We start from the raw sequence: 21,823 nt of genomic DNA on the forward strand, positions 1-21,823 counted from the left end.
TTTCTATGGTGAACTGCCCTGGACTCTTCTGGCGAAGGGCGGTATAAATTTATAATATAAAACAAATAACAATGAAGCAACAAAACCTTTCTTTGTAACCAGGCCTTGGGCTAAATAATAATAAGGATAATAATAATGATAATAATAGTAATAATAATAATAATGATAATAATAATAATAATAATAATAATAAATTACTTATACCCCGCCCATCTGACTGAGCCTCCCCAGCCACTCTGGGCGGCTTCCAACAGGATATTAAACCTCCTATGGCCTTTCCAATGTGTTTCAAGTGTGCGTGTGAGTTTCCCGCTGGTTTTTGCTTTTATTCCGTATTTTGTGTCTTTTTCCCTGTGGTGAACCGCCCTGGAATCTTCGGGCGAAGGGCGGAAACTAAAAAAAGGGCGGCGTTCGGAGCAGCCCGGAACGTTTACCCCGCGCACAACGCCGGGCAGCGAAGGGACGCCGCCTCTCTGGCAAGAGGAGGAATCGGACGGGGGGAGGGCGTGGCCTCTCTGGCAAGAGGAGGAGTCGGATGGGGAGGGCGTGGCCTCTAGGGAAGAGGAGGAATCGGACTGGGGGAGGGCGTGGCCTCTCTGGCAAGAGGAGGAAGCGGATGGGGAGAGGGCGTGGCCTCTTGGGAAGAGGAGGAATCGGACGGGGGAGGGCGTGGCCTCTCTGGCAAGAGGAGGAAGCGGATGGGGAGAGGGCGTGGCCTCTGCGCTGCTCACTTCCTGGTTCCTTCTCCTCCTCTCCCGCCCGCCCCCGGGAGCGTGAATGTAGCGCGTTGGTGGGAGAGGAAGGTGTAGAGGCGCGCGCTTGCCGGGGCGTCGCGAGCTGCCTTCCGCCGCTGGCGGGGCGGATGGAACGTCTGGCTGGGCGCTGGAAGGTTGACCCGGGAGGCGCGAGCGGCGGCGGCGGCGGCGGCGTGTTGCTCCATCCCCAGCCCTGGTAGGTTGAAGGGAGGCGAGTCTGGAGACCCCGGGGGCGAGGGAGGGGGATTCCCGGCGCGGGGTGGGGAGGGGGAAAGAATTGGCAGGACCCGGGGGGGGGGGGGTTGGCAGCCGTGGGCTGCTCTGCAGCAAAGCAAATGCAGGCGAGGTGGGGGTGCGCGTGTCGCGCGTGCACGTGTGAATGTGGCTCAGGAAGCCGCGGGCAGGTCCTGGGATGCCGCTTCCTGCAAGGTGAGTCGAGTGTCACACGGGCCATCTAGCCCAACCCCTTGCAAAGGCAGGGTTCTTTTGGCCGATGTGGAACTCGAACCCACGACCCTGAGAATTGAAATATGCTCCCCATATTGAGATATACAAGGCCTCTCGCGGCATATGTCCTTTGCAGGCAGTCTTGGGGCTACTGTGCCAAGTATATGCTGTACAAAACCACAAAATACATAATAAAAATAACAACAACAACCCAATAACCCCCCCAAAACTCCACATTTTAAAAGGGCATAGGATTTTAATGTGAACCTACCTAATAGGAACTTTTTGAATCAATATGCCCCCCCAAGCCCCATGTGTAGAATGGTAGAGTTAATCATCATCACCAGTGCTTTTTTTTTCTGGGGGACGCATACCCCTAAACATTTTGTGAATCTTTGTACTTTTGTCCGTTGGCTGTATTTGTTTTTCCCGATTTGAACTATAAAATGGTGATTTTCTTGAGTCGAAATGAGAGTACCCCTAAACATTTTTAGGAAAAAAGCAGGGGCCCTAAACATTTTGTGAATCTAAGTTTGGCCTCATTGAGGGGCAGAATTTCAATATGAGTAGGAAAAGGAGAGTATACCCCTAAACATTATTTTTTTGGGGAAAAAGTGCCGATAATAATAATTTATTACTTTTACCCCGCCTATCTGGCTGGGTTTCCCCTGAAGGGAGCTGAGGGTCATCTATCTCAACCCCCTGCAATACAGGAGGCCCGTACAGGGGATCGAACCCATGACCTTGGCGTTCTCAGCCCTGCGCTCTTAAACCACCTGAGCTAACCGGTTGGATTGTATGGTACTTGTTTTGGATGAAGTTTAACAGGGAAAGGGGTTGGATGAAACGCTTGAACCGCAGGCTGCTGGCTTGCGTTTGCTGGGCTACATTGCTTGCAATAATAATAGCAGTAAGAATAATTTTATTATTTATACCCCACCCATCGGGCTGGGTTGCCCCAGCCACTCTGGGCAGCTTCCAACACATACAAAAACGGAATAAAGCACAAGAGTTATATTCTTAGGAAAAATACAGAACTACTCTGTTTCCTTTGCTAATTTCTGTTAGCAGAAGTTCACGTTCACCTGCTTGGTGATCCTGGTGGAACTATACTACCATACAAATCTACCATCTATCTGTGTTGTGTTAGTTGGTGAAGCGCTGGAATTTGGGAAGACTTTGGGTCAAACAGGGTTCAAAATTATCAAGGCGCATTTTGCACCTAAAGATTCTCCATTTGCGAGCGCCTCCCAAAGTCTGGGTGCCGTTTTTTGCGCTTGGCTGACACTCAAGAATTACTGAAATGTACGGTATGTGCTTTGAAGCTTCCAACAATATATTAAGGAGTTTAACAATAAAGAGTGTTTTGAAAACTCAAGGACGGTACCAATATTTTTATTGTAAACACCAAATTAAACATGTATTAACAATTTCTGAAAAAACGTCGTATTAACAATGTGTCACTTATGTGAATTGCATAGTAGTTCCTGCTTATTAAAATAATAAATAAAATGTGTTGCCAATTCTCCCTGCCCTTGGTGGCGACTAGACATTCAGTTTTGGCACCTACAACCCAGGTCCGAGAAACCATTTGGCTCCTAGCTTTTCTATTCTGGGTTCTAACACTCGGGTCAAATATCTGCATATTTATGAAGTTCTCTTTTTAATTTTTTTTCATTTTTAAAACAATATTCTTATACATTCACACCCCAACCCCCGGTTTCCAATTTCTCCCTATTTTTTGCATCTAATTACATTTTTCCAATCCATATTATCTCCTTTTTTACCTTCAGTCATATTGCAAGTGCTATAACAATCCTCCTAATGTTTTTAAGTATACACAGCGGTTCTTAAGATATTCTGTAAACTTTTCCCGCTCTTGACTGAATTTCTTGTCCTCTTGGTGCCTGATCGTCACGGTCATCTTTGCCATTTCGGCCTAGTCCATTATCTTGGTTATGCACTCTTCTTTAGTTGGGACTTTCTATCTATGAAGTTCTCTTGAGTGATGTTGGACTGGTTATCATCTCTCAGCCTGTCTTGCGGGGATAAGGGACGGACTTATATGTGCCACCCTGAGATCCTTGTTCAAAGGGCAGGAGGAAAACATACCGTATTTTTCGCCCCATAGGGCGCACCGACCCATAAGACGCACCTAGTTTTTTGGGGGGAAAATAAAGGAAAAAATTTTTATTCCCCCCCCCCAAGGCGCTAGGCTGGGGAAGCCCGAGCTTCCCCCGACCCCAGCCCCCAGAACAGGCTGCTCTCCGCAAGCCCCCGCGGCTTGCGCAGAGCTACCCAGAGCCCCGGCGCGACTGCTCATCGCGCCAGGGCTTTGGGATAAGAGGCAGCTCTGCGCAAGCCGGGGGAGCCCTCCTGCGGCTTGCGCAGAGCTACCCGAAGCCCCGGCGCGATGAGCAGTCGCGCTGGGTAGCTTCCGGATAAGAGGCAGTGCTGCGCAAGCCGGGGGAGGGCTCCCGCGGCTTGCGCAGAGCTACCCGAAGCCCCGGTGCGACTGCTCAGCGCGCCGGGGCTTCGGGGTGCACACAGCGCTGCGCAAGCCGTGGGAGCCGGGGGGGGGGACTCCCCCGGGCTCGCAAGGCTTGCGGATAGCTTCCTGAAGCCTGGAGAGCGAGAGGGGTCAGTGCGCACCGGCCCCTCTCGCTCTCCAGGCTTCAGCGAAAGCCTGCATTTGCCCCATAGGACGCACACACATTTCCCCTTCATTTTTGGAGGGGAAAAAGTGCGTCCTATAGGGCAAAAAATACGGTAATAAACTATGTTATTAGCCCTTTAAATTCAGCGTGCTCTCAAATGGGGAAGTGTAATGATCAACATTAAGTATTGCGGTGATGCTGGAACTGAAAAAAGCTCAGCCTGAATTTACTGGCAGAGGAATTGCACGTGTGCATACACACGTGATGAATTCTGTGGGACAAAAAGGACGTTTCTATGAGACAAGAGCTCCAATCTCGACACACCCTTATTGCGTAGAGGAGTGTTGCAACATTATTCGGTCTCTGGAAAGAAGAAGCCTTCTCTTCATGTACTAAGCCCATGAAGTTACTCTCTTATTTTTGAGGACCTGGGCAAATACTTATAATGGTCGGGTCTGATTTTCCTGCTGCAGTAAATTCCAGAAGATAAAAGTTAAACACGGCATATTTTCCTGATAATCGGACAGCAACATGTTGCTTGAAGGGTAATTTTGTTAAATATATTCTGGATGGTGAGGTTTTTGTGTCCTCAAGGTTTGCCTGGTAAATGAATGTGTGGACCCGATAAAAGATTTCTCCTGTGTAGGTTTTTTCCTTCGTTGTTAAATTGATGGTTGAGATGGCTGGAAGGCTTCAATAACTCAAGCAATGTTTGCAGTGCTGAGCAGTGCTTTTCTTTTATAATGCTAGGGTCAGTATTCAGATCTTGATTTGTAAGTGGTTAATTGATCAGTAACCTAAATTTTAAGAGGAATGTAGAAGTTTGTCACTGTAAGCAACAGTTCTTTGTTAAATGTACAGTACTCTGTAGTGCAGCCTTGAATTATTTTCTGTTAGCATTCTTCAATATCCCAACAAAATGCTACTCTTTGGCCTGAACACTTAAAACAAATAGAAAGTTTCAGGAAGCACTTTTTTTAGATTGTTTCATCTCTTGGATTAATTTGTGATTTTTTAAGATATGTAAATTAATTTATTGCAGTGTTTTTCAAAAGGAGGCAATTGTATAAATTTGCAATAGGAGTACATTTTGAGTGGTGAAATGCTTATTTTTCCATTAAGTTTAGCAATGTATATCTGTAACTTTTCTTACTTGTACAGAGCTGTTTTATTCTTTGTTACAGCCTGTTCATGCTATCTAGACTGTGGGTAACCTTTAGTTACAGGATTTAAGATTTGCCTTTGTGTGGGATAGTAAATAACTTTATTCTGATCATCTGTTTGCTCTTTTACATGAGTGTTACTTCTTATCTGAGGTTGCAGTCCTGTGATAACATATTCTTAACCTGGGAGCAACTCTCATTGCACTTCAATTTGCATTTCAGGAGGCCATGTCTAGGACTGTGCTGTTAAAGAAACTACAGTATTCATTTTATACACACGTTCCGTTTTTGTCATTCTCCTCTAAGGTGTACTCCTGTTTTAAGTTAATTGGTTAATCGCATGAATGCAAAGAGAGAGTAGTGATCCAAAACAGGGATGGCAGAAGCATTGCATCTGCATAATCTGGCTCCGTGTAACTTGATCACACACAAATTAAAGTACAGTAAAAGCATGTCTGCCCTGAATTGTGATACCATAAGTGTATCACCTTTGCTGAACTAGTAGTTCCAAAAAACGTTCAGTCGACTGGTTCTGGCAGCTCCAACAGTAAACGGTTTCATATCTAGGATCACGGATAGATTTGAAGCATGTTTGGGAACAGAAGAGAAGCTACGCAGAATTTAACATATTTCGAGTCATAAATTTCCCTTGATTTTCCTATTAGAAGCAAATTTTATGTCCCAAGACATGTTGTCTAAGGTCACATGTCACTCCCCTGCAGTGCTCTTCACATCTGTTAGCCACAATAACTGTATGTGAAGGAAATTTTATGTGTTGTAGTTAGTGGATGAGGCCACAACCGGAGAGGCCAAGCTCACTAGATCTCTTGGCCTGTCCTACTTCACAGGGATGTTGTGAGGCTGCCTCGAATTCTCAGCGGGAAAAGTAGGATCTAGGATGCAAATGGAACAAACTGACGTATGGGATTTAAAACGATGGAAAATAAGATTGAGAGCTCATTTTGTTCCAGGCTTTGCGTGCTGGCGAAGTTCTAAATGACCCCTATAGTATTGCACAAATACACAGATACACCAGTTTTCGTGTTGTGGCGCAGAGTTGGCCAGGGGAAAGACCGCCGTCTTGACAAACCCTCAGACTCCTTTGGTACTTGTTGTTTGGCTTTACAATGGCTTCACAGAGCAGTTTCACAGGATAGTTACTGTGCGAAGCCACAGCGTATGAATTAATGGATTTTAGTATCTTAAGGCTAGAGTAAGCGTTAAATGAGATGAGTACGACGAGTAAATTGCTTTTCATTTGGCTGTACACTGTGTTTGCATAGAAGTAGCTAGGTGGTATTTTGTATCCCCATTATCTTTAATTTCACTCCCTTAAAGCAGTTTCTGCTTGCAGGAATGTGTTTACAGTGGTACCTCGGGTTAAGTACTTAATACGTTCTGGAGGTCCGTTCTTAACCTGAAACTGTTCTTAACCTGAAGCGCCACTTTAGCTAATGGGGCCTCCTGCTGCTGCAGTGCCGCCAGAGCACGATTTCTGTTCTCATCCTGAAGCAAAGTTCTTAACCCGAGGTACTATTTCTGGGTTAGCGGAGTCTGTAACCTGAAGCATATGTAACCTGAAGCATGTATGTAACCTGAGGTACCACTGTACTGCCTTTTCAGCCCAGTTATGGCAATCGGATGAAATAGGATGTTTCTTATGATCCCTCCGGTAGTCATAAACCAGTAGGTTTCCGAAGTAATACAGTGATTTCTTCTGAAGCTACAGGTGAATATAGTAGCTTTTCTGAAAGATAGTGACCAGTCCTGTATGTGGCATAACCTAATATGCAAAGAAACACACAGGGTGATACTATTTTTCCTTTCAGCTTGAGCTGAAAGCCCTGATGCAAACTGCGCATAAACAGCTCAAGCACCTGCCAGAATGAAAGTGTCACAAAGCGCTGATATACACTGAAATAAAATTATATGAAGATGATGTACCATTGGTATTTAACTCCAAGTAACTTCTCTTGGATCTCTAGCACAGGGGTCAGCAACCTTTTTCAGCCGTGGGCCGGTCCACCATCCCTCAGACAGTGTGGGGGGCCAGACTATATTTTGGAAAAATAATAATGAACGAATTCCCATGCCCCACAAATAACCCAGAGATGCATTTTAAAGAAAAGCACACTTGCTTCCTGGAGCACTTTTGCTATGGGGCAGCTGTATAAATTAAGTAGGTGAAGAAACATGGGGAAAGCAAAATGTTACTTGGAGAATGAGTGGGGAGTGCAGTTGAACAAAGATAAACAGGCAGTTGATGCTAAAGGAAGATTCAGCAGTACAATGCATTATGTACCAATGGAAATCTACATACAGCCGCACCTTGGAAGTCAAACGGAATCTGTTCCGGAAGTCCGTTCGACTTCCAAAATGTTCAGAAACCAAAGCGCGGCTTCTGATTGGCTGCAGGAAGCTCCTGCAACCAATCGGAGGCCCTTTCAGACGTTTGGGTTCCAAAGAATCTTCGCAAACCGGAACAGTTTGCGGCGTTCGGGAGCCAAAACATTTGACTTTCAAGGCGTTCGGGATCCAAGGTACGAATGTATGCGGACATGGTCTCAGAACACTCGATCGATATTTTGGACATCGCCTTAAATCACACAGATGTGTCAAACCCTGGTTAGCAGATCCTCCAGAAGAGTTGAGAATTCAAGGAGCCAGGATAGAGAGCACCTTTGTGATTCTTGCTGCACCCTCTGATCCACCTCAGATGGCCGGTGAATAGAGGAGATTTCATTACAGGAGATTACTTATCTCTGGTCTTCTCCGCAACTCTGGACAATGAAGGCTTTATTACCTTGCTTTGCTATGACTGGTTAAGAGATATACCAGTGGCTTGATGTTATACCCTGCTGCATCTGTTTCCAATTGCAATAGTTCAGAAAATAGGGTTTTCTGTTTCTGATAAATCCAGGAACACAGGGAGAAGATATCCTCCTGTGTTTTTAAACTGCTCATTTCGATCAAGTTTTTGTCTCGCCAGAGTGGTGCATGCTCTGGTTATCTCCTGCTTGGACTACTGCAATGTGCTCTACGTGGGGCTACCTTTGAAACTGCAACTAATCCAGAATGTGGCAGCCAGACTGGTGACTGGGAGTGGCTGCCGAGACCATACAACACCATCCTGAAAGACGTACATTGGCTCCCAGTACATTTCCGAGCACAGTTCAAAGTTGGTGTTGACCTTTAAAGCCCTAAATGGCCTCGGCCCAGTATACCTGAAGAAGCGTCTCCACCCCCATCGTTCAGCCTGGACACTGAGGTCCAGCTCCGAGGGCCTTCTGGCGATTCCCTCCCTGTGATATGTGAGGTTACAGGGAACCAGGCAGAGGGCCTTCTTCGTAGTGGCACCCGCCCTGTGGAACACCCTCCCATCAGATGTCAAGGAAATAAACAACTATCTGACTTTTAGAAGACATCTGAATGCAGCCCTGTTTAGGGAAGTTTTTAATGTTTGATGTTTTATTGTGTTTTTAATATTCGGTTGGCAGCCGCCCAGAGTGGCTGTGGAAACCCAGCCACATAGGCGGGGTATGTATGTATGTATGTATGTACAGTGGTGCCTCGCAAGACGAAATTAATTCGTTCCGTGAGTTTTGTCATCTTGTGATTTTTTTCGTCTTGCGAAGCACGGTGTCGGAAAAGTTTTGGAAAAGCTTCAAAAATCACCAAAGTCTTCAAAAACCTCAAAAAAGGCTACCACACCGCGTGCTATGAGTTGCTCCTCGAAGTCAAGTCGCAACTGTATTAACGGTGTTAAGAAAAAGGAAACAAACTTGCAAGACGTTACCGTCTTGCGAAGCAAGCCCATAGGGAAAATCGTCTTGCGAAGCAGCTCAAAAAACAAAAAACCCTTTTGTCTTGCGAGTTTTCCGTCTTGCGAGGTACCACTGTATGTATAAATAAATAAATAAATCTTCTTCTTCTTCTTCTTCTTCTTCTTCTTCTTCTTCATGACAGTCTAGTTTACATATATTATACTGATTCTCCAACGGCACACATGGAATACATAGCAGTCTTGCCCGCATGGCAGTTTTCCTGCCACTCTGTGTGAAAAATACATAATTCCAAAACCTTTCATTTAATACTTAACCCCAACTACAGGGTGTAGGTTATTAACCTAGGAGATAACAGTTTGCATTGGTGATCCCGAGAGCTAATATTTAATTCTAACCTCCTACTCAGCTTTCCAAACCTCTTGTTAAAAAATGGGTACGTTCTGCAACTTGCTCCTGCTAGGGGTTATTCTGTTGCTGCCTTGGGTGCTTCTGGGACATGACTGAATCATTTACAGGCACTTCAGAGGCATCACGAGTCTTGTTTTCTGATGCTTTTTGTGTTGTTGTGTGTAACTGCGTCTTTTGAAGTAATAAAACTCAAACCCTGTCCTATAAAAATGCAGCAACCATGCATCTAGCTTCACAACTGCCTGAATGTGCCTGAAATACCAGAATCGTTGCGGTACAGAAGACCTTAGCATTAAGCTGTATGTTATACAGTGTGGAAACCAATGTATTTGGGTGGCAGGTTTTTTTAAAAAGAAAATTGGTCCTCATCCTTATGCTGTTAATATCTCCACTTCCTTCAAAGTTTTATTTGGTGCAAATGAGGAGAAGTAGTGCGTGTGCAGTGGAAATCAGTTTTCTACAGCTTGTCACATCATAGCCATATTTCCTGCTCCCAGTCTGTTGATTAGACAATTAAACTTGGAGGCTAAATAGAATAACGCTTGACTCTGAAGTCCAAAGATTTAAAAATCTTTTTTTCCCCCTTAAGGGTTGTTACTTTTAAATACAGTGCTTCTGTTTGCATGCTTCCTTCAGAAATACTGTATACGTTTTTTATTTTTTACCTCAAGCTTGTTGCTACATAACAACAATCACAAAGTTATATTCTTCCTCTATGGAGTATTGGCTTGAGAGCAGATTTATATGCGCAAATGCTGGCTCTAGGTCTGTCTGATTTATGAAGATAATCAGATCTGTTCGGATAGCACAGCAGTATTCATGTGGGCGAATAGAAAAAAATGAACTGTAGCATCTTCCTTGTGTGAGTTTTCTCAGGCAACAAGTGTTCCTTCCATCAAATGCATGATTATAGAAGTACTTTCACAGACATAAATTGTGACTATTGATTTTGTTTATTATAGATGGTGCCTTAGACTCTCATTACTTTTTAAGTACTTTTGATTTGCCTTTTGTAAATATACTGGAGTGGTTGAATGTTACTTCCAAGACTACGCACATGTTGATTGTATAGATTATTTGAATGTCTGAGACCAGTTTTCTGAATTCTATAGTAGTTTGACTTTATCTACTCCCTTCACTTAAAAAATAATTAAAGTCAAGGGGACAAAATAGAACGCTTCAGGGTTGCCGAAACTTGGTTTTTTGACTATAGTTCTCATCATCCTTGACCACTGTTCCTGGATGATGGGAGGTGTAGTCCAACAACAGCTGGAGACCCAAGTTTGGGAAACTTTGCTAGCTTCTGCACACTTAATTGGAAGTAATTCCAATTGAACAAAGGGAGTAAGTATGTATACGATCTGCTGTAAGCCATGGAGCCAGTCCAGGATTTAATCCCGAGTGATGCTAGAATCTAGTGCAAGATGCAACCAAATGTCACTCTGTTTGGAAACGGGGGCCACACTGTCAAATTCAATCACAATGGAAGTGGAAGCTTGCCTAGAAAGTCCGACAGGGTAACATTGAATTTCTAAAGGAGTCATTTGTAAAAAATATATCGGAGGATTAGTTTAAAGCAAGTTGAAGTCAGGATGATCGAATATCCTCGGGACATTTGGAAGAAACCAGTATTATTATTATTATTATTATTATTATTTAAAAAATAAATTTTATTGAATGATTTTATGTTACAAAAACATTACAACCATACTACCACAACATATAATTGAGAAATAAAAACGACATACTACACCAATATTTTGTTTGTTATTTGTTATTTACCATCATATTTCCTCCCAAACATTCCATACAAAACACACACCCGCACAAACACATAATAATAAGAATGAAGATAAATATTTTCCCCTTTTATCTTACAAAATCCTTACTTCAATTTTGACTTCCTGTCAAGTCCCTTTGCATATATTTTATCTTACAACTGAATGTACACAAAACAAGTATTATCAAAGCTCAGATAAAATGAGCGATTGTATGAATATGACATAGAGCAGAGTGTGGACTGAGCGAAATCACAGTCATTTTATTGCGTGATTTAAATCACCAACCGAAGGTTTGTCTTTGGCTGCAGCTTGCAGTTGGGTTGGAGAACCCTGAGCCTGAGTTTTGAAGCCATGCTAAGCCAAACCTTGGCTTAGCTGGGTGCTGAACAGGGACAAAAAGGATCGAGGAAGCGTAGGGTAGCTACACGTTCCTCCTCTGGAGACCACATATCCCAGTAAGCTTGCCTTCTCGTTTTTTGCCAACAAGACCAGCGACTATTAGCCATGAATAGAACATGTTTCTGAATACAGTGGTTCCTTGGTACTCAAATGCCTTGGTTCTCAAACGCTGAAAACCCAGAAGTAAGTGTTCCGGTTTTTGAACGTTTTTTGGAAGCTAAACATTTGATGCGGCTCTCGGCTATTGTTTCTGGGGCACCTGCACCAATCATAAGCTGTGCCTTGGTTTTTGAACATTTCGGAAGTCAAACGGACTTCCGGAACGGATTAAGTTTGGCACTTTTGTTTTTGCTATTTATTTTGCATTTTTGTTTTTTGGGTTTTTTTGGTTAATTTGTTTTTGTGCCTGTGTGGAACCCAGTTCAGCTACTGATTGATTGATTGATTGTGTGACTGTGAAAATGGATAAAAGCCCCCCCATCCAAACAATGACTCATCAGTGCAGGTAAGGAAAAAAATGAATTTTAATTTTTATCATCTACAATACTGTCTTATTTATTTTATAATACAGTTAATTGGTTATTGCTTTCATTTTCTGGATCAGTGGTCTCGTTAGATAGTAAAATTCATGTTAAATTGCTGTTTTAGAGGTTGTTTTTAAAAGTCTGGAGCGTGTTAATCCAGTGGTACCTCGGGTTAAGTACTTAATTCATTCCGGAGGTCCGTTCTTAACCTGAAACTGCTCTTAACCTGAAGCACCACTTTAGCTAATGGGGCCTCCCGTTGCTGCCGCGCCGCCAGAGCACAATTTCTGTTCTCATCCTGAAGCAAAGTTCTTAACCCGAGGTAATATTTCTGGGTTAGCGGAGTCTGTAACCTGAAGTGTATGTAGCCCGAGGTACCACTGTACTTTCAATGGGAAAGTGTGCTTTGGTTTTGGAACGGACTTCAGGAACAAATTAAGTTTGAGAACCAAGGTACCACTGTACTAGTTGCTGGAGCTTGAATACAAAGGAAAGTTGTCTATCCTCTGACTGGCCGCTGTGAGAAACATGATGGTAGACTAGATGTTCAGATACAGTAGGGTTGCTGTTATGCCTTTAAAAAAGCACACACATTTGAGCTATTGGCACTGTTCAGAAACTCTTGGTAGATCACAGAGTTTGGGGGCGTTTCTTAAATGTAAATGAAGGCACTTGCCTCAACTTGAGGTATATTTATGGGGAAGTTTGCTCTGCCAGGCTCTCTCTCTCTCTCTCTCTCTCTCTCTCTCTCTCGTGGTTGGAATAATTAGTTGTACCAACAAGTAATGAGCTGCTGCTACCCTTGCATCTCATGTTATGGTGGTTTCCCATTCCGTTTTGCACAATTCGGAGGTGAAGGGAGTATCCTGGCAGCCTCATGGTTCACCTGCCAGCCAGAGGCACCTGGAAATCCCACGAAGACAAGCAGGTTGGCAAAAGAGAGATGAAATCTGTATTAGCCATGTTAGAAGCAAAGCTCTTTCCTCTGCAGTCGGCCCAGAAATGGAGCAGATTTGCAGAATATTGCTCTGTTGCTTCGCCACTAATCCGCTTGGTAGAAGACTTTTTCATGTTGACTGTAGAGGAGGAAGATAGGTTCCCTTTCTCCATATTCAGCATGGAAACACAGGCTGCTAATCCCTTGGTAGGCTAGAGGAATTGTTTGCAGGCTAGTTATCTTCTTTTGGCTTATTCGTAAGGTTTGATTTTGGCTTATGCTCTGGAGATGCCCTCAGGACCTGGAGTCCTAGAGCAGTGTTTCCCAACCTTGTGCCTCCAGCTGTTTTTGGCCTACAATTCCCATCATCCCTTGCCACTGGTCTTGCTAGTCAGGGATGATGGGAGTTGTAGGCCAAAAACATCTGGAGGCACAAGGTTGGGAAACACTGTCCTAGAGGATAAAGCTTTTTACCAAAACACTCGCCCAGGAGAGTGGGATTCAATGTGCAATATAGGAGCAACAAAGCCAAGGACAAGCACAGAGAATTACCGTATTTTTTGCTCTATAAGACTTACTTTTTCCCTCCTAAAAAGTAAGGGGAAATGTGTGTGCGTCTTATGGAGCGAATGCAGGCTGCGCAGCTATCCCAGAAGCCAGAACAGCAAGAGGGATCGCTGCTTTCACTGTGCAGCGATCCCTCTTGTTGTTCTGGCTTCTGAGATTCAGAATATTTTTTTCTTGTTTTCCTCCTCCAAAAACTAGGTGCGTCTTATGGTCTGGTGCGTCTTATAGAGCGAAAAATACGGTGCTTTAGTTCCCAGATATTATCGGAAGAAGAGCCCAAGGCATTATGGAGAACAGCAACATCTGACCAAAGATAGACATAATATTTTACAAGGACAGGGAGAAACATCAAGGACAGAATAATTGCCACACACAAGAACAAGAAAGAGAGAGTTTGAATACCTTACCTCTAGGACTATAAATCATTTAAGGTGTTAATGTGAATGGAAGTCGTTAAAATTGCAGCTGCGGTATAAGGGTTTGTGATTCTGACTGGAAGTGTACAGTGGTGCCCCGCAAGACGAACGCCTCGCAAGACGGAAAACCCGCTAGACGAAAGGGTTTTCCGTTTTGGAGGCGCTTCGCAAAACGAATTTCCCTATGGGCTTGCTTCGCAAGACGACAGCCCATAGGGAAATCTCCGGGACAGCGGGGAAGCGCAGCGCGTCTTCCCCACTGTCCTTGGACCTCCTCCGAAGCCAGGCGGCGGGGCGGGAACACCTCCTCCCGCCGCCGCCGGGCTTCGGAAGGCTCCTCCGAAGCCAGGCGGCGGGGCGGGAACACCTCCCCCCACCGCCTGGCTTCGGAACGATGCTCCGAAGCCGGGCGGCGGGGCGGGAACACCTCCTCCCGCCGCCCGGCTTCAGAACCCGTCCGAAAAGCCGTCCGGGACAGCGGAGAAACGCGCTGCCTTTCTCCGCTCTCCCGGGAAGGCAGGCAGGGGGGAGCAAAGACTTTTGCCCCCCGCCCGCCTTCAGAAGAGGTCCAGGACCTCTTCTGAAGGCTGGCGGGGGGCAAAAGTCTTTGTCCCCCTGCCTGCCTTCCCAGGGGCTTTTAAATCGCCCCGGACAGTGGAGAAGTCCTCCGCTGTCCCGGGGCGATTTTAAAATGCCGCCCGCCAGCATTTTAAGATCGCCCCGGACAGCGGAGAAGTCCTCCGCTGTCCCAGGGTTTTTTAAAATGCTGGGGGTGGGAAGAAAAGCCCTTGTCCCCCCCCCCCAGCCTTCAGAAGAGGTCGGGGGACAGACTGTCCCCGGACCTGGTCTGAAGGCGGTTTCCATAGGAACGCATTAATTGATTTTCAATGCATTCCTATGGGAAACCGTGCATCACAAGACGAAAAACTCACAAGACGAAGAGACTTGCGGAACGAATTAATTTTGTCTTGCGAGGCACCACTGTAATGGAAATTTATAAGATTTTGGAACGCAGAAATAGAGTAAATCGCCAAACCATCAATTCTCCCACCTAAATTGTACAATTTGGCTTTTGAGTGATTGGCATTATTAATGGTAGCATAATTTGGCATTGTTGTAATGGGGCTTTTATTGCACTATTGTAATTGAAAACTAATAAAAAATATTTTTTAAAAAACAGATCGGGAAACAATCTAATATTTCACCAAGAAGTGAAAGACTTATGTTGTTTCTAGCAACTGGAAAGTTCAAGAGGGAGGCTTTATTTTTTAAAATTTGTTTTTTTATTAAAGAAGTTCATAGAGTTCTTTCTACAGATCATTCATGTTCGATGTGAGTCACCAGTGTTATAGGCAGTATAAAGTTGGGGGAGAAGAGAGGTGGAGAAGTAAACTTTCATTCTTCTACATAGTGTATGCGTAAGGTTTTGTGTCAGTGTCACATGGGTAGGTTCTATTCATTTGTTGGTTTTTGTTGAAGAGGGAGGCGTTATACCAGGGGTCAGGAACCTAAGGCCCATGGGCTGGAAGCGCCCCATGGAGGTCGTTTGACTGGCCCATGAGCCGCCCCTGAACCGAGTTTGCCGCTTGTGCACAGCGCTAAACCCGTAGCTGTCAACCGTCCCTTATTTGGCGGGAAACTCCCTTATCCCAGCACCGTGTCCCGCTGCTGTCCCTTATTGATGATGTCCCTTAAATATCCCAGGTTTCAAAGGAAGCAGCTCCTCTCCCTCCCTCCCTGCCGGCCAGGGAGGAGGGAGGCTCCAACTTTGTTGCTCGGCTGCATTGCTCACCCAATAAGGAGTCTAAGAATGGCTGGGGAGTGGAGCTTGCATGCCTTGTGCTGATCAAATCGGCCGCGTTGCCTGGGGACACACCTTTGCTCAGCGCTTCCCAGCGGAGAGGCGATGGTGGTTTTCCTTGCTGCATCCCCTTTGCTGGGTTGCTGCGCTGTGGGAACCACCGCTTGAGGCTTCGTTTGGCTGCTGGCTGGGCTTTCTGCCTTTGGCTCGGAGGGGCTCAGAAGTTGAACCTACCTGTGCTTGGAAAATCCCTTATTTTGGCTGCTGATCCCTTATTTTCAAATCTGTAAGTTGACAGCTATGTAAACCGACGTAGCGCAGCACGGGGATTCGCTTCTGCAGCGCCAAAAAATTGCATCTGTGCATGCACATACACTGAAAATCACACCTTTTCGCAGACGCCGAAAAACATGCACGCGCAATCCGGCCCACGGTGGGATCTCCATGGGACTGATCTGGCCCAGGCAAGAAGATAAACCCTGCTTTATACAGTCGTACCTTGGAAGTCGAATGGAATCCGTTCCGGAAGTTGGTTCGACTTCCAAAACGTTCGGAAACCAAAGTGCGGCTTCTGATTGGCTGCAGGAAGCTCCTGCAGCCAATCAGAAGCCGCAGAAGCTGTGTTGGATCTCTGGCTTCCAAAAGAAGGTTTGCAAAACGGAACACTCACTTCTGGGTTTGCGGCATTTGGGAGCCAAAATGTACGAGTTCCAAGGCATTCGGGATCCAAGGTAGGACTGTATATTCTTACTGCCTAAGTCACACCTCCTGGCAGTGAAGGCACACCAGGGATTGCTTATTCATAAGCAGACATCTTACTCATTGACCCAGATGACCCATCAAGTGGATCCTCAGGACGCAAGACGTGTTTTTGACATGTTTGATGTCTGGTTTGTCCTCTGAGGACTCAGCATCTGATCCCAGGTCAAGGTTACATATGGCATCCAGTATGAATTCAAGTACAGTGGTACCTTGGTTCTCAAATGCCTTGGTACTCAAACAACTTGGAACCCAAACACTGCAAACTGGTTTGCAAACTTTTTTCAGAAGCTGAACATGCTCCATTTGAGTGTCATACTGAGGTCTGTCTGTTTTTGCTATTTATTTTGTGTTTTTGCGGCTCTTTTCGTTTTGTTTTTGTGAATGTGTGGAACCCAGTTCAGCTACTGATTGATGGATTGTGTGACTGCAGTACATTGTTTATTGCTTCCATTTTATGGATACATGGTCTCATTAGATGGTAAAATTCATGTTAAATTCATGCTTTGGTGGTTTTTTTTAAAAGACTGGAGCGGATTAATCCATTTTGCATTACTTTGTATGGGAAAGCACGCCTTGGTTTTGGAACGCTTTGCTTTTGGAACGGACTTCCGGAAGGGATTAAGTTTGAGAACCAAGGTACCACTGTACCATATAAGTGAGCACATTTTATACCAAGCACCCTGTTCTGGGCTGCTACGCATTTTACAGAAAAAACTAGTCCCTGTATTTATGCCATAGATTTTCTGCAATTTGTTTTGAGTGTTTTTTAAGGATCTGAACAATCTTGTACGTGGGAGTCGTGTTTGCTCGAGGCCTCTTGAGTAAATTTATTTTCAGACAAAATGTTCTTTAAATTTTACAGAAAAGACACGATCATTTCGTAGTGGAGGTATAGGAATCCCATCTTTTTCTGTACCATCTGAAGCACTTCTTAATTCCAAGCAGATTATTATTTTATAATTGTACATTAAAAAATTAAATACTGAACGTATAAAAAGCCATTTAAAAATAAAATAAAAGGCCAACTAGCACAGAGGGGGAAAACAGTGTACATGAAAATGGGGAGCTTGTGTCTCTTAACACAGCATTGATCTCGGAGTCAGTAAAAGCTAATTTCAACTAGCCGTTCTTAAAAAGCAGATGGAAGGGATTATTATTATTATGATTATTTGCACGGGCCACCCTGTGTGTTTTTGCAGCAGAAAAATAAAACAGATTTTCCTATAGACAAGCTGACGTTTACCCACTGAATCTGTTCTAAAATGAAGCAAAGAAACAGGACACTGTTAATTAAGCTATAAATATCTAGACTGCTTGGGGAGGACTCAAGCTACAAAGCAGTGATTGGGAAAGTAGGTGAGTATCTTTGGAAATATGAAAAATCAAAGAGGAGGAGACTTCTGCCTCTTCAGGGCTTGAGCTGGCAATGGGATTGGCCCTGATACGTTGGAGTTGTTGTTGTTGTCGTTTAGTCGTTTAGTTGTGTCCAACTCTTTGTGACCCTATGGACCAGAGCACGCCAGGCACTCCTGTCTTCCACTGCCTCCCGCAGTTTGGTCAAACTCATGCTGGTAGCTTTGAGAACACTGTCCAACCATCTCGTCCTCTGTCGTCCCCTTCTCCTTGTGCCCTCCATCTTTCCCAACATCAGGGTCTTTTCCAGGGAGTCCTCTCTTCTCATGAGGTGGCCAAAGAATTGGAGCCTCAGCTTCAGGATCTGTCCTTCCAGTGAACACTCAGGGCTGATTTCCTTAAGAATGGATAGGTTTGATATTGCAGTCCATGGGAGTCTCAAGAGTCTCCTCCAGCACCAGAATTCAAAAGCATCAATTCTTTGGCGATCAGCCTTCTTTAAGGTCCAGCTCTCACTTCCATACATCACTACTGGGAAAACCATGGCTTTAACGATACCTTGGAGAGCTGCCACTAACTAAGAGTAGGCAAAATTGGGTTGGGTGGTGGAGCAGTAGTTTAATCCAGTGTTTCCCAACCGGTGTTCCGCGGCACACTAGTGTGCCGCGAGACGTTGCCTGGTGTGCCGTGGGAGGGAGGCGGGCGAGTCGGGCGGCGAGAGGCGGGGCGGCGGCGGCGAGGAGAGGCCGCCCAGCGCGGGGCTCTCGCCGTCTGCCTGCCTGGCTGCCTGCGTGGCGCTGACGTCACGGGGCTGTAACGTGCCCCACATAGGCACACGCGGGGCGGCGAGCGAGCTCCCTCCCACATCCCATCGCCACTCGCTTCGGCCGGCCTACTGGGCTGTCGCAGGCGGAAGGCCTGCGCATGCGCGAGGTTTTCGCGCCTTCGGGATTCCCTTCACGCTTTCCTCCTCCCGGGTCCTTGAGAGCGCGGGAAGCGGCAGCGCGAGACCGGCCTTGAGCCTGGTAGGTATTGCGCTTGCCAAGGCAGTCATTTGGGAAATGAAAACTTGCAAAGCAAGCAACCAGTTCAATCTGAAGTACATGTATGCTTAATATCCTGTATCTGAAACCTGTTCTGCCCCCTCCCCCACACTTGGTGCCATTTTCATCTACACATGCAGCAGAGTAAGTTGACCCAGAATAGTACCAATTCAGATGGCAGATGGGAGAATGACAGTGCTGAATGCTTTCCCATGTAGAACAGTCCCTGCAAATAAAAACCCAGCATATTTGGAAGAGGGATGCTAGCCTAACCATTACCTTCTATGCTGTTACTATTTTTTTTTTTTTATTTTTTACATAAGTAAAAGTTTATATATAGTCAATATAGGCACAGAGTTAATTTTTTAAACATTTTCTAATGGTGGTGTGCCTCGAGATTTTTTTCATGAAACAAGTGTGCCTTTGCCCAAAAAAGGTTGGGAAACACTGGTTTAATCTAAGGTCCTTTTGTGCGTTCATTCTTGAAGATGGAACTAAGTAGGGGTCAAGTTACCTGTTACATTAGCTGCATAGTTAGTAGCCACATCAGGAGGTTTAAATTTTTTAAAACCTAGATGTGTTGATTTCCCAATTTTCATTGGCCCTGCACCACACCAGGTCCGTTCCCAGCCACGATCCCAACTAAAATCACCTCCTCCTTTCCCACTGCAGTTAATCTTTTTTAAAAAATCTCTTAACAGTATAGCCAACTGAAGACTTATTCTGTGGCACTGCATATCAGACGAAGGGTTTTGTGATTATCATATACCTGGCTTTCTGGGAAAAGGAAATGACTACAATAGAAAGGAAGGCAGCACCCAAAATAGCAAACACCCTAAATAAATAAAACAAGAGAGAGAGAGAGAGATTACCCTCTGTTGGATATTAAAGGAGAGTTTATTGATATATTTGCTATGTTAACAAATACCCTTTGCAAGCACCTGTTGCTATTTGTGAACTTGTTACTCTTAGCTGAATCACCAAATTCCGCGATGCAAAGATTCTGGATCCTTGAAAGCTTGCAGTCAGTCTCAGAAAGTTCAAGCATGCATGCTACTGGCAAAACTGACTTACTTAAAAGCAAATTTGCTTCAGCTTCAAGCCGGCCAACTATTTGGGCATCTGTGTGCACGCACCTATGTTATGTCAACAAAATCGCTGCTGAATGCTAACAGTTGCAGGAAAGCAAATACCTTGGAGAACATTTAGATCATTTTTATATCTTCTCAGGAATGGCCAGCTTCTCCCCAGCCAAGATGCGGAGGATCAAAGGCTCCTTGGTGATATTATCCTTATCAGGCCCAGAAGTTTGATGCCCCCTTCGCCCCATCCCACAGCCAAAGGCCCTAAGTTGGCCCTGTATCCTGGTTGCTAGGTAACCCTTCACATTCAGTTTTGTACTATATTTTGGAGGCTGGATGTTTGTGGTTAATTGGAAGTGGCTTTTAGCGATATTAATTTTTAAAAAAAAAAAAAAAAAAGACATGAGAGTAGGTTCCAGACTTGCAGCCATTACCTACTGAGCCTTGAATTAACTCGCTTTTACTCAGTCTAATTGAAAAAGCAAGGTTTATACAGTGACCAGGAATGTTTGTCTTTCTTCTGGCATTCCCCGCAGGTGGTTGTTTTTTTAAGCTGGTGGTTGTATTTGAATTCCTAACCCCTAACCTTCATGTCTGTGAGGAGATACTGTGAAAAATATAAAGGAATCCCAGTATTCCACAAGCAGGATATAAGTGCTACAAATGTTTGATGTATTACGGTATTTTAATATTTTGTTGGAAGCCGCCCAGAGTGGCTGGGGCAGCCCAGCCAGATGGGCGGGGTATAAATATTTTATTTATTTATTTATTCATACATACATACATACATACATACCCCGCCCATCTGGCTGAGTTTCCCCAGCCACTCTGGGCGGCTCCCAATCAAGTGTTAAAAACAGTACAGCGTTACATCTTAAAAACTTCCCTGAACAGGGCTGCCTTAAGATGTCTTCTGAATGTCAGGTAGTTGTTTATTTCCTTGACATCTGATGGGAGGGCGTTCCACAGGGCGGGCGCCACCACCGAGAAGGCCCTCTGCCTGGTTCCCTGTAGCCTCACTTTGCGCAATGAGGGAACCGCCAGAAGGCCCTCAGCACTGGTTCTCAGTGTTGTTGTTGTTGTTGTTGTTGTTGTTACAGTGGTACCTCAGGTTACATACGCTTCAGGTTACAGACTCTGCTACCCCAGAAATATTGCTTCAGGTTAAGAACTTTGCTTCAGGATGAGAACAGAAATCGTGCTCTGGCGGCGCGGCAGCAGCGGGAGGCCCCATTAGCTAAAGTGGTGCTTCGGGTTAAGAACAGTTTCAGGTTAAGTACGGACCTCCGGAACGAATTAAGTACTTAACCCGAGGTACCACTGTACTACTACAGCACCCTCTCTACAGGCGATTGTGCAAAAATACACCTTTGTTGTATTCTGACATTTCCAGCTTCTTTAGATGATTCCAAGTTCTACTGTTATATGAGAGGAAGAAGAACACCATGGAAAATTTTATACACTTCTCTCATAGCCCACACTTAAGTCCAAATTTCATAACCTTTCCTCATAAGGGAGTTGCTCCAGCCTCCTGGTTGGGTTACCCTTTTCTGAAACTTTCCAGCTTTTACAACATCCATTTTGAGATGCGGCAACCAGAGCTGAACACAATATTCAAAGCGCAGTCACACCGTGAATATTGGCAGTTTTACTTTCAATCTAAAGATCCCTAACGTGGAATCTTTTCATGGCTGCCATTAACTTGGTCGACATCTTCATCAAGCGATCTGCCACAACCCTAACCCTGGCGACTTCATATGCCGGAAGTGTCTAGGTGAAGTCATGTGTTATTTGTCAGTTTGCACTCTCTTACATTGAACTGCATTTCTGATTTTAACGCCCATTCATCCAGTTTGGAGAGGTCCTTTTTGGATTAAACCACCCAGAACAGCAAACCAAGCTATCCCATTCCTAACCCCCAAATGCCAATCATTTAAAAACAA

The 21,823-nt window shown here is 44.9% G+C and overlaps 1 protein-coding gene across 4 annotated transcripts in view; it reads left to right on the forward strand.

The window, feature by feature from the left end:
* The first annotated feature begins 717 nt into the window (after positions 1-717).
* ZDHHC3 (zDHHC palmitoyltransferase 3) overlaps positions 718-21,823 on the forward strand; it is a 48,371-nt gene continuing 27,265 nt past the window's right edge. The window contains exons 1-2 of one of the 4 annotated variants that reach the window (XM_028750266.2): positions 718-951; positions 20,029-20,173. The gene's annotated coding sequence lies outside the window, so the exon portion shown is untranslated. Of the gene's footprint in view, positions 952-4,265; positions 4,405-20,028; positions 20,174-21,823 lie in introns of those variants that run through there. The other 3 variants (XM_028750267.2, XM_077916419.1, XM_077916418.1) reach the window with 3 other exon arrangements.

This window comes from Podarcis muralis, chromosome 12 (genome assembly GCF_964188315.1).
Source record: "Podarcis muralis chromosome 12, rPodMur119.hap1.1, whole genome shotgun sequence".
Lineage (NCBI taxonomy): Eukaryota > Metazoa > Chordata > Lepidosauria > Squamata > Lacertidae > Podarcis > Podarcis muralis.